This window comes from Pholcus phalangioides, unplaced genomic scaffold, assembly GCF_987345545.1.
Source record: "Pholcus phalangioides strain wild (caught in Gottingen) unplaced genomic scaffold, Ppha-v1.0 ptg000014l_1, whole genome shotgun sequence".
NCBI lineage: Eukaryota > Metazoa > Arthropoda > Arachnida > Araneae > Pholcidae > Pholcus > Pholcus phalangioides.
Genome location: NW_028301607.1, coordinates 735,027 through 746,862, shown reverse-complemented (window position 1 = coordinate 746,862; position 11,836 = coordinate 735,027). Strand labels below are relative to the sequence as shown.

Below are 11,836 nucleotides of genomic sequence, written 5' to 3'. Positions count from 1 at the left end.
TCAGGACGTAGAATTTGGAGATGTGGACTACGCTCCTGTTCACATAAAATGAAATCAGTCCAGGACATTCAGAACCACGTAATGGGGTTATCTAATAAGCTGGAAGTTCACAGCAACAGCAATTATTCGAAACCGAAAGAATTTTTAGACGTGTTCAGCAGCACGCCTGGACAAGCAAAAGTCGGGAAATGTATATATTAGGAAAGTAAACGGAAAATGTTTGTAAATGTGAATGCATTTCAGTGCATATGTATTACTAATGTGTACTCGGTATGGTATTTTCATTGATCCCACGATGGTAATTGTTGATTTTGTGATTTTTTTTTTGTATGTGTGCTTGAACATGTTTTTCTTTGTTCATTTCTTTTCCTAAATGTGGTAAGCTCAGTTGTCTTGAAAAAAAAGATAGACAATGAGCTCCCAAGGGGGGACGAGTAAGGTTCCGGGACGAATCGTCAGGGAAGCTGCTAAACGAAGAAGCAAAAGAGGGAAAAACTACCCTGAAAAATATAGCGCGGGAGCCACAGAGAGAAGAAAAGAGAAACGCTCCCCCTGGGGTCTTTTTTCCTGATTATTATTATTATGGGTGTGGTGTTGTAAGGTGTGATGTGCTCGTTGTGTAGCACTTTTCTCTATCCTCCTTAATCAAAATAAATATGATTATTGTTTTGAAAGACGACTCATCAATGAGTACGTGTTCAGTTACTCGACCACGAAGAGGGAGGATCGTTACTGATTGATATGTTTCCGTTGTTTGTCCCTTTATTAATATCAATGTTGTAATTATGTGTCTTAGTTTTTTTCCGAGTAACAACCTTGAATCCCTTATCATCACTTGATTTATCAGATGCATTACTTATACAAGCGTTTCCCGGTGCGATTTTTTTTGCAGCATTCGTGAGCATATGTGCTTCAATGGGGTCCTGAGTGGTCTTATTATGTGTATTAGATGCATTTGTTTGTCCGGAAGTGCTAGGCCCAAGATTAACCGGGAAGACCTCGTTACTTGTTGTAATTTTATATTCGTGAGTGTTGGAGGGTGTTACCTGTTTCTTATTCAAATTACTTTCTTGTTTCTCCTGTGATATTACCGTTTGTGTAATTTCCACATCCTTGTTACCGCAAGAAGTAATATTTTTAGGGAATTTTGGAACAATATCAAGCTGTGTTTCGAAGGAACCATTGACAGTTTCTATCGTTAAACTGCAATCACTTATGGTACCAGTAGAAGTCGACTCATTACTACTATCACGATGGCTCAAATTTTGTGTAGATGATCCCGAAGTTGACTCGTTAGAAGTATTTAAGGAGTCACTAGATTTAACGTTTTTATCTTGTACAGGATTTTCATCCTCCCTACATCGACCAATTTTGGAGATGTTTCTATCAAAAGATTTACATAATTGAAAGTTGGAATTTCCATCATTGTGAATGTTTTTGGTCCTAATTTTCTTCTTTTTTCCCTTCTTCCCATTATTACTTGCACCCCCACTAACTGGAGTGGAAGTCACAGCATCTTTCCTGAACGTGAGTGACATTGCATGTCGACAAGAATCAAAATTTAGGGCGTCAAAAAAAGTAATTGAATTCATTACAAAAGATTCAAAAAATGTTTCCTTCTGCTTTGACACTGCATTTTCCCAGTTAATGAAATCAGCTAACACAATGAGATCGAATTCTCGAGCCAGAGTACACTTATCACTCACATGGCTCAGGTTATCTCCCAAACGTTTTTTTTCCCCAACAAAGTCAACCAGTAATTTTTCAAACTTCTCTCTAGTGACACTACATTCTAAGGCATTACTAGCCCATACACACAAATTCTTAACCACCACCTGATTTGAGTTCACAAAAGGGCAAGTACGACCCATTTTAGACGCATACAATACCACTTACCTTGAAATCCAGTAATTTAGCAGCTAAATAGCCACAGAGATTGCACTCAAAAAAAAAAATTAAAAAGAGGGCAGACGTAACACTGGGGGTAACACAATTAGCAAGCGAAGAATCCAGATGACCGTTATGCCGCATTGCAGACATCCATTAGGCCAACGGTTGGTCGTTGCCGTAGACTTCCGTTATGCTACTGACGGAGAGAAAACTATATGCGACCGATCGTGACGAAATCTAAACACCTCCTTATATATCTGAACGATGATCTGTCACTGATGATAATTCAAAACTGAGATTCCACGGAGCCAAAATACCTGTGATAAAATATGTAAATCAAAGGTAAAATCTATAAATATTTATCTTTATCAACATACAACGAAAACTTCGATCAGTTCAATCTAATTATTGAAAACATTACATGAAAAGGCGCACAAGAGAAATAAAAACTTAATCATTATCTCTCATGATTCGATGAAAAATATATTTTTATTTGCCATTGAATGAGTCTGGTCTGATGTCTCTAATTAAAGGACAGATGGCAGCACATTCTGAATTTACAAAATATATTGCTGAAATTGGGGTTACTGGATTTGAAAGCTAAGCAATGAGGACGCCGGCGCACGCACCCTTAGTGACGTCACTTATCCCAACTTCCACAATAGATGGCGCCACTATTCGGATCAATAAAATCTTCTACAATAATAATTTTACCCAACTCTAAAACAGAACTGCTAAAATAAGCTGAAGCAGAAAAAAAAAAAAAATATCTAGGAATTTCGGTGGCTATATTGGTGAACGCGTGTGCGGGAAAAAACACAAAAAATACTCATATCAATGAAGAAATAATTCCGGAAACCTGAAAAAAGGGACAAAAAGGCGAATTTTCCGAAACGGAAGAAGACGCTTGAAATGACATCAAAGAAGAGGGCCTCCCCTAAAAGAGGACGGTTGGTTTTACCCAAGCGCCCCGCTAGGTGTTCTCAATCCAAATGGTTTTTGTAAAGATATCGATCCAAATTAATTTATTAGTTATTATTATTTTCTTTTTAAAGGACATTTTGACAAGGAACACAAATCAATCAAAGAAAGACTTTTATTAATAGCACATTTTGACCCATGTTTAAAGGGCAGTTATGTTGATCAAGAACCAAGTACGCGACGAAATATCTCGTACTTGTAAACATAGATCACTTTTTGATACGAAATCGAGCACCGAAATTCTCGCCGCCACGAAGTGCCTACCCTATTTCGTGAATGCTGATGTCTTGATTTGAGGCCTATGAACGATTCTAAAGCAACGTTATTTTGAAAGTTTTTAGATAGACCATAGTCCAGCGCATCCGGTGTGCCCCGTCGTCCAGGGTACTGCGTTGGTGTGAAGCTGGAGTGTATTTGTTTCTACACCATCTTTCATAAATTATACCACAGGACTTTTGCAATTGCAGTCCCCAGCTAGCATAACTACGTACATTTTATCTGTTTCCACAACAACACTGTTCTTTAAATGTGATTTTACTTGAATAATGATAAGTTTTAAATAATATTATTTCTACGCAAAGCACATAATTTTGTCACATTAATATTCAACATGAATGTTCTAACATTTAAGAAAAAAATTGTGGAATTTTGTCTTTTTTTCCCAAGGAACTCATCATCAAAAATGCTTTTAGTAGATGGCAGCACACGATTTTACGCTAAAGAGGTTGCCTACATTTAACGTAATCCCCAGTTTACATAGGAAATGGAAAACCCGGTTTCCTTCGGGGATAGGAAAAAGGGGGTACTCATCGCAAAAATCCTCACACAAGGTGGTGTGTAAATATAGCCTCCTGTTTCTTTAATTCTCTTTCCCTACCGGGGGAAAAAGTCCCAAACGCAACCGCAATACAGCACATGTAAATTTAGAAATTAAGGTTCACGGCCCCCACATCCTGAAGCAGGGCCCCTACGCTGGGAGGGGCTTCTTTCACAGGCCCCTTTAAGATAAATTTATAGCGTGAAAAACAAAAAAATGATGAAAAATCATCCCGGGCCCAGGGCTGGAGCCTTGTCAGCCCACCCCCTGTGGGGGGGCATGATTAGGAGTTCACCACCCGCGGTCCAAATGCTGCCGCCAAGGGACTCTATCGCACCCGTGAGGAGTGTTGCGGAACGAAAGCTTCTTTTCACACAATTTTATAACTATGGTGACGATATTTCTTAGGAAAGTAGGCAAAACACGGGACATCACAAATTGCCTATTCCCAAAAATGTACCAAAGCTCAGCACCTCGGGAACAATAAAAAAAAAAATCTCTACCAGTGTGGGACCTATTTTTGACGTCCCCTAGACCACGATTTTTTTTTCTTATTTGCTTTGGGGCCGTTCAAGTATTGCGTCAGCAACTTTAGAGCCGTCCTCCCCATTGTTAGCAAAATTTCGTCATCACTCTGCCCCCATGAATCCTAACAACGCATATTGTTAGGATCAAAGACGTAAACGCCCCGTCCCCCGACGATCAAAAATTTATTTTTTTGATGCAAAGAAATTTTTCTTTTTGAATTGAAATTTCGGAAGAAAATACCTTTACATGTAATTTCAATCAATTTCTGTTAATTTCAATGTTATTTGAATGCCATGAACTCAAAATTTATCATTAATAAATTCATTGCGACTCAAACTCACGGTAAATCGCGTAAAGACCCGCTGACCAAATATGGCCCTGGGGGTTATCTGATGCGGCCTGCCCTCCTCAAATTTAATTTTATAAAAATGAACTAAGCGGCACATTTACAGACCGCTTAAGTGACCCGTGGTAAAAATCTAGAGCATTTAAGCGGCCCGTGGCACATTTTCAGATCACTTAAGCGATCCGTGCAGGGCTGGATTAACCATTAAGCAAAATAAGCACGTGCTTAGGGCATCAGTACAAAAGGGGGCAACATAAAAATATATCAAATGGTACTTTTCTAATGTACAATTTTTTTTCAACATCGATCATCCCATAGAAGATCCTAAAATTGTAAGGACACTTGATTGTATAGTTGAAGATCATTATCACAGGAATGGCACGAAAGATGAGAATCTAATAATATTGCAAACTAGACTTCACACATTATATTGCTGAGTTTTTAACTTTTCAACTATTAACTTTAACTATTAACTTTTCACAACTTTCATAAATTTCACCCAGGGCCGTCTTAACATTATCATACGCCCACATGCAAAGTGATTTTTCTGAGAAAGGCACTACTACTACATTCCTACCTACCTATCTGCATATTTACTCTTGAAAATCGGAACCAGATCTAATTGTCACTTGACACATTACAGAATAAGGACATGATTTTTGTGGGTCATTAGTAGATCAACTGTGTAGTTTCATCTGTAGAAGTGAAAGAAATGCTACAGGGTGCAAATTACAAACTTGAGAATGTATCTGATAGAAAAATACCCAATATAACGGTGATTCATCAGAAATAAAATACCTACTGGCAGGGCCGCAACTGAATACTTAGTTAGCCGGGGCAACCCCTCATTTAAGCCCCCCCCCCGTAATGCTGAAGGATAAGTTGAATGGTGAAATTTGCGCCCCTTTTGTGATGCGCCCGGGGCACCAGAACCGCCTGCTCTCTCCTCCCCCCACTACTTGCGGTCCTGCCTATTGGTAATATTATAGCATAATTATATTATGGCCTTTTATATCTGAGATTCAATGGTTTCTCCTTGAAGTGTTGTTACGGCCTTATCTCATCAACAGTTTGTCGTAGTGGTATGGTTCTAATTTTAAAAATTCAAAAAATGTGACCAGAAACCATCCTGTACGAGTTTTGGGATGAAAATACAGTGTACACAAAATAAAAAATTAAATTTTTATACGATCCTTCCCCTCCCTCCCCCCGTCCTCTAACTTCCAATTAGATAGTTGTTGCTCTTTTTCTTCTGAGCCGAACAAACAAATTACATGTTTTTAACTGCATTATTCCCTGAGATATTTCAATTCAAAAAATCGGAGACAGGTTCGGGTTTAGGAGAATTTCGCGGCCCAATGGAAAAAAAAAAAACTTTTTGCTGCCCCCTTTAAAAAAAATTATATGTAGTTTCTCCCGACTTACAAACTTTTCGAGTTACGAACGTAAATCTTGAAGGTGAAATTTTTTTTCAGAAAGAAAACGCATTTTATTACACTCATTTTTTTCCTTATTTCAGGAACGCGTTGATGAGTCTGGATCGTAATCAAACACGATCCATTGAGAGGGGGAATGGCATTTAAAAATTAAATTCACAAAATTCATAGATTATTAATAATAATTAGCGCGTGGTCCAACTGCTGACACTTCATCGTGACTCGAACCATATTGAACAGATTTTTTCAATTTTTGTCATACTTTTAAAGCGCTTCGTCATCTCTTCATGAAATATAAGTTGCAATTCGATAACTTTGATTATTTTTCGAATCTTTTATTGCTGTTTTTGTCTAATTAATGTAAATTAATAGAAGTAAAGGAATCAATTACTGGAAATATATAACCCGCCACAAGGGTGGGGCTGACAGGCGGGATCGTCTTAAGAGCATCATGGATCCCCGAGCCAAGTTGTTACCGAAATTTTCGTCTCTTAAAACAATTTTATGCTAAAAAATAACCCAAAGAACTCTCTCTTTTTTTCATCATCGCATGAGTTGCTTGAAATTTCGAGATTAGATGGCAGCACCAACAGTGTATAAATCAAGCCTCCATAGAGCGTATATTACTTAAGACGCCTTCATATACCGAAATGAGTAGTTAAGGGGGGAGGGTTATATAACCCCGTGTATAAAGAGGTTCTAATATTACTGGAGAGAGAATGACGTCAGCGGAGAACATCTTTCTTCGGAAGATCACGTGACTCGCTGAAAGCACACACAATCTCCCGTTAGTTTCGTATCCACAGAAATTTAAAACAATAAATGAAAGAAAGAATTTCAGCATCGATGAGATAATTCCGAAATTAATGAAAGAAAATATTCTAGAATTAATGTAAGAGATGATTTCAGCATTGATAAAAGTGATAATTTCAACATTAATGAAAGAGATAATAATAAAGTTAATGGAAGATAATTCCAAAATTAATGAGATATAATTTCAGAATCAATGAAAGAAATAATTCCAGCATTAATGAGAGAAATAATTTAATCTTTTTTTACCTTCAGTGAAGGATGTTATGAGTTCTTTATCCTTTTTTTAATCTTTAAAATCCAATATTTAGAGAACGAACTGTACATTTCTATGGACAAATTGTCAGGTGGGAACTTTGTTTTCACCGAGTCACGTGATTTTCTTGCATTTGATGTCGCGGCGGCTGGATTCTCCCTCCAGTAATATAAAGCTCGATGCAAGCCTCAGAATCTCTGTCGTCTGCTTCTCTCCAGGTTCCTTGTTTTGGACGTCTCCTTGTGTCCTGAAAAAATAACTTCACTGGCAGTTCAAACTTCCAGTTCTGTTTGCGAGCTTTAGCTTGTAGGGAACCAAACAAACCGACTTCTTGTCTGCTCATCAAAGGGTTCTTTGTTTTGGACGCCTCCTTATGCTCAAATAAAATAACCGAACTTTCAGTTTAAATTTCCAGTTCAGTTTACGAGCTTTGTTCATAAGGAACTCAGAGGAATAAAGAATATAGTTTTTTACTTTAAACTTCATCGCGTCACCGCATGAGGCACATTACTATAAAGTGGAATGCGGGAAAATTCACTTTTCACGATCTTACCTGTCGTTTGCTGATGTGGAGAGTGTTTTTTCCTTTGTTTTGGATGTCTCCTTGGGTCTTGAAAAAAAACTGAACTGGAAATTTGATCTTCCCGGTGAGTTTATAAGCTTTGTTTATAAGGAGCAAAGGATGAATGAAGAATTTTTTAGTTTTTTTATACATGAGCTTTGTCATCACCACGTAAGGCACTTCTGATTTCGAAAGTAGATAGCAGCACCAACAATGTTTTTAAAAATAGTATTCATATATTCAACCTTAGACACAGTCACGGATCCATAGGGATGAGTCAGGAGGGGTGGCTGATTGTGTATGAATGTAGAATTGTCCCGTATTTTACGGGACAGGCCAAATTTTACCATATTATCCAGATTTTAGGAGGGGTGATTAGTCCTCATCCTACTTCTGGATCCACGGCTGGCCTAAGATTAGTTACTTCTGAAATAAGTTTCATTCGATGTTTTTTTCCCTATTGATAGATTCATGTTTAGGGCCTTCAAACATCTTAATACGGCCCTGGGTCCGTGACACATTTAGTTCATCCGTTGAGTGATATGTGGCATAGTTTCATCACTCAAGTTACCAGCTGCACATTCTCAGATTATTTAAGTGATCCGCGGCATATAATTACGTATCACTTGAGTGATGCGTGCACTGTTCCAGAGCACTTACGCGGACCGGACACATTTCCAGATCACTTGGGTCCGCGAAACATTTAGAGATCACTAAAGTGGCATCTTCAGGGCACTTATCAATAGGAGGAATGCTACTTCAAGTGCCCACAAAGTATCGAAAGATTTTTCTCGTACCGAGTAAGATGCCATTAAGAATATTTCATATTTTCATAAAGAGTGATTGATGACGTAAGCATTATCCAAACCCCTTTCTCCCCTTGTCATCAAAAGTCAGCAAATCGGAAATCCCCCCCCCCCCATCAATGCTGACGTAATACTTGAATGGCCCCTTTGTTTTTCTCTTTCAATTCAAATTTGGCACCCACCACTAGAGCGGTATGCCAAGCGGCTACACGGGTTGCACGGCCGAAGAGCCGTTACTGCGTAATCAATGTTGCAAAGTTGTCATTTATCACTATAATCACTTAAAAATCACCAACAGCGAGAAATGTAACGCTCCTGCAAATCTCATTATAATGAGATCTCATTCACGAAAGAAACGTTTAGTTTGATGAATAAGCGACGTGAATATTCATACAACTGTGTGTGTAGCTGATTATAATTATCATAACGCAATTCATAAGTCATTAAAATTATCTTGAGCTTTGATTTCGGTAAAGAATATAAATTTAACCTCTTTACGATCAGTGACGTAATATTGCGTTCAAACGCCAGTGGAATAAAGTCAGTTCATCTATATTTCTTCAACATCTTTTTTTCCTGATCGCCAAGGTTTATTGTAACCATATGAAACAGAGTTGTGTGTGTGTTCCCCTCTCCCTCCCGTTTTCTCATCCAGTGCCGTCTTAAGGCATGGGCCCACCCGGGCACCTCAAGAGAAAAAAGGCCTCACAAAAATGGGATTTAGTTGAGATTTTCGAAAATTTGCCTGGTAGGGCCTCAGAAAAATCATTCGGCCCGGGGCCCATGATGCTCTTAATACGGCCCTGTTCTCATCACTAGAACCCGGAAGATAAGGCATTAAAATGGGTGAAAAAGGCATTAAAAATACCTAAAATAGTCACTAAAAAGGCATTTATAATTTATGGAAGGAAGAAAATATATGTATGAGGTGTCCAAAAACTAGCTGAAAAATTGGTTGTACGTCCACCGTTTTAACTATAAGTTTATAATAACTACATTATTATCCAAGTTAAATTGATTTAAAGCCCAAAATAAAATATTACTGGACCCTCAGGGTTAGGTCAATTCCAGGGCCACCATTAGCAGACGCGAAACTCGTAGAGAAAATGATCTATGGAGCTCCTTCGAGTTGCGAATAATTTTCGCTTATATTCAGGGCATCCATAATTCAAAGACTTTACTATATAGTAGACTACGTGCGAAACCAGTCATCGGAAAATTGTGAAATTTTGTGGAGGACTTCATGAAGTGATGGGAATTTGTTTCGGGGGACTGGGGGGGAATTAGTTGCACATGTCACCGCCAGAGGGCATTTTATTAAGAAATGACACATTTAGGCAAACGTTTACAATTTTAACCATTTGTTGAACACTTTTACAACTTAGAGAGATATAGATGGCTTCTTTCAGCCCGTGATATCAAGGAAACAGTTATTGTCACTGAAGTAGAAGAAGCAGAAAGAAGCCACCTATATCTCTCTAAACCGTCCCACCCGGGGGGCCATTTCCTGAAGTTAAGTGAGGCTACCAATGCCTCTACTTCATCGCCTCACGACACAGTGCGTGAAATTAGGAAGGCAGAGTCATGTGTCTCCAGTGGTGTAGATGGTAGCATGCTTGCCCGGTATGCAAGAGGGCCTGGGTTCGAGTCCCGGCGGAGACGTGATGACCTTTCTTTCCGAGCTCACCTCAGCATAATATCCGGAAAATAACTGTTACTTTTACAACTGTTACTGCAACAAAACATGTTCCACATGTTGGCCATCATTTGCAGATACCATGTGAAAACGCAAGATGGCATGTTCCACAACTGACCGAAATGTGTGTAGGGAAATGTTCAGCACGTGGCGTGAAATGTTGCCTTTAAGGTCAGGTAAAGTTCTTGGATTGTCACGACTTACCAGACGTTTCAAATGTCCCCCAAAGCCAAAAATCGCATGGATTAAGGTTCGGGGAGGCCATAGATTAGGGAAGTGCCGGCTGATGACACGTTCTTCTGTAAAATGTGTTTTAAGAACATTCTTAACACACACTGCAATGTGTGGAGAAGCTCCGTCTTGCATAAAGATTTTGTCTACAAGGCAGTGAGACGTGCTTGCAGAGCCGGAACAATTTCGTAACATCGAATATTTCACTGGACCTGTAGAACGTAATTCCTCGTACAAGTAGGGACCGAGAATAAATGACGCAGTAAATCCACACCGTCACTTTTAGTGAATGCAACGAAACCTCTCAGATAGGGTGCGGATTTTCTGGTTCCCAAATTCGGCAGTTGTGAGTATCGACTGCACAATCCAAGTGAAAATGCACAATCCATTCTCAACGCGAGCTAAAAACTGCAGTGAGAACCGGTCGAGCGTCATAATCATATGGAAGCAACCGTTGCACAAGTAAAAGTTTGTACGGATAATATCAGAGGATATTTCGCACGATCTTATGTATAGACAGTTGAACGTGAGATATCCAACGCCTACGCTACCACGCTTGACACTAGTGCTACCACGCAGGGCCGCAACTAGATGGTCACCCGGGGCAAGCGCGCATTTTGACGGCCCCTTGTAATATTGGAAGAGAGGTTTCAGAATGAAATTTGCCCCCCCCCCCTTGGATCCAGTGCCCGGTGCACGAAACCCGCCTGCTCCCCCCTAGTTGCGGCCCTGCTACAACGAGAACTTGAAGCTCGGTCCTTCCACCTGAAGCGAAAAACCTCCTGTACTGCATCTATAGAAACGGGTGTTTCCTTCCTCTTCCAAGACGAACAGCCAATAATCCTATGGTTTTAAATTTCAAACATTTTAGGGGCGCGATAAGATGCTCGCCTTCGTCCTTGTCACAAAACTTTCCTGACACAGGGGTACAACAAAAAACCCTCGTGTGCAGAAAAATGACCGTGGTGCGACAAAAATGATCAAACATTTTAAATTTCGGGTTTTTAACATTCATTAGAGCTTTTCGAATCCTCTTCCAAGTCCGATATTTTCGTAGAGCAGTTACTGCGGAATCGCTGTTTTGGTAAAACAATTTGACCAAGGAAGCGCGATCTCGTAAACTTACCATCATTGTGAGCAGCAAACACATTGAGAAACAAGATCTCCGTGAATGTTTCTAGGTTTTATAACAGCTGCTGCGCGACATTACATAAATTTACATGTTTATTACAGGTATTCAAAGTGAAACGTCCTCTGGTGGTAACATTGCAACTTATTATTTTCCCCCAAAAGAAATTCCCATCACTTCAAGAAGTCCTCCCCAAAATTTCACACATTTCTGATGACTGGTTTCGCCTGTAGGCTACTTTAAAATAGGGTATTTTAATTATGGACGCCCTGTATTTCGTAGCCGCATCTGTCACACAAACCCTAAAGGGCGAGTCCGGTCAATTTAATCGAATACTAAATAATTATG

The 11,836-nt window shown here is 39.3% G+C and overlaps 1 non-coding gene across 1 annotated transcript; it reads left to right on the top strand.

The window, feature by feature from the left end:
- Positions 1 to 10,020: 10,020 nt before the first annotated feature.
- TRNAT-GGU (transfer RNA threonine (anticodon GGU)) lies at positions 10,021 to 10,094 on the top strand. Its single transcript has one exon. It is a non-coding gene; the product is annotated as a tRNA-Thr (tRNA).
- Positions 10,095 to 11,836: the final 1,742 nt, after the last annotated feature.